Source organism: Vigna unguiculata, chromosome 9, assembly GCF_037176805.1.
Source record: "Vigna unguiculata cultivar grain cowpea cultivar isolate G323 ecotype 2 chromosome 9, ASM3717680v1, whole genome shotgun sequence".
Classification (NCBI taxonomy): domain Eukaryota; kingdom Viridiplantae; phylum Streptophyta; class Magnoliopsida; order Fabales; family Fabaceae; genus Vigna; species Vigna unguiculata.
In genome coordinates, this window is record NC_140800.1 from 2,811,489 (window position 1) to 2,813,195 (window position 1,707).

Here is a 1,707-nt window from a genome sequence, read left to right on the forward strand (position 1 = left end):
TGTCTCGTAGATTTTAATTAAATTAAGTTTATATAATATATTGCCAAAACAATCTATGTTATCGAAATTGATTTAATTAAGATTGCATGAATATCTTGTAATAGGTCTAATTTGAAAATTGTCTACTTTTTTATTTATTTATGTATTTAAACATATTATTAAGTTTATTTATATTCTTTTCGGTTGTTGTTGATAGTGATGTTATTTTGTTTGCTCAAATTAATTGTTATCGCTATATTTAATGGACAAACTTTAAGGTTCGGTAGGAATCGATTGAGATCATTGTTGATTACATGAATTTTGATTTTGCATTCTGGGGAGAAATCCACTCCAACTCTGAAAAACCTGGAGGAACATAAAGTTGAAAAGTGGTAAATCTCAAATTGAATGTGTTTGATGATCATGAAGTGACCTGTTCTGTTCCAAAAGTTTTTCAGAACTTTATTTCTGAGATGCTAAAAGTTTCATTGATGCTATTGAGCAATATTTCACTAGTAATGAGAAAGCTAATGCAAGCAGTTTGCTTACTAAACTTATCTCTATAAAATACAAAGGTAAAGAAAACATAAGGGAGTACATTATGGAAATGTCTAATCTCACGTCAAAACTAAAAGCACTAAAGTTAGAGTTGCCTGATGACTTACTTGTGCACCTAGTTTTGATTTACCTTTCTGCACACTTTGGACAATTGAAGGTGAGTTATAATACTCACAAAGATAAATGGACCTTGGATGAACTAATTTCTCACTATGCAAGAGGAGGAAAGAAAGCAAAATGAGAAGATTGAAACTGTTCATTTAGCATCAAACTCCCATAATAGGAAGAGAAAAAAATAATAAGGATGTTACAGTACTTCTCAACAAAAGAAACTCAAAAAGGATGAGAACACACCTACTTGATTCTTTTGCAAGAATTCTGGACACATGAAAAAGGAGTGTCCCAAGTACGCCTCCTAACATGTAAGGAAAGGTGATATTCTCACTTTTGTTTGTTCTGAAGTTAATTTAACTTTTGTACCACATGATACTTGGTGGATAGATTTTGGTGGTACTACTCACATAAGTGTATCGATCTAGGATTGCCTTTGGAGCCGACCGCCAAGTGATAACAAAAGATTTATATATGTGGGCGATAGCAACAAGGTCATAGTAGAGACCATTGGAACATACATTTAGATTACAATTGAAAACTGAATTTTGTTTAGATTTATTTTAGACTTTTGATATACTATTCAAAATAATAAATTAAGTATCCATCCAAATTCAAATGGTGTTGGTTTTGGTTCATTAATTGATTATCTATACTTGTTAGATGTAGTTAGTTCCAATAAAGAAATTTTTCACATTAATTCTTGTGGTATGAAGCGCAGAATAAATGAGAATTCAACCACCTTATAACATAAGCCTTTAGACCATATCTCTAAATAGAGAATTCAAAGGGCTTGTGTTGGATGAGATTCTTAAACCTTTATACTTGTCAGACTTTGGGAGTTGTGTTGAATGTATTAAGGGTAAACAACCAAATTCTAGAAAATTAGGAGCCGAAAGGACTAAGGACGTTTTGGAATTAATTCACACATATGTTTGTGGACCACCACATCATGGAATGGACATCAATATTTCCTTACGTTCATAAATGATTATTCAAGGTATGATTACCTATTTTTAATTCTTGAGAAGTCTCAATCCCTATATGTTTTCAAATCAT

At 31.4% G+C, this 1,707-nt stretch overlaps 1 pseudogene; it reads left to right on the plus strand.

Annotated features, from left to right (window-relative positions):
- The first annotated feature begins 251 nt into the window (after positions 1-251).
- Positions 252-1,105, plus strand: LOC146883456 (uncharacterized; annotated as a pseudogene).
- The last annotated feature ends 602 nt before the right edge of the window (positions 1,106-1,707 follow it).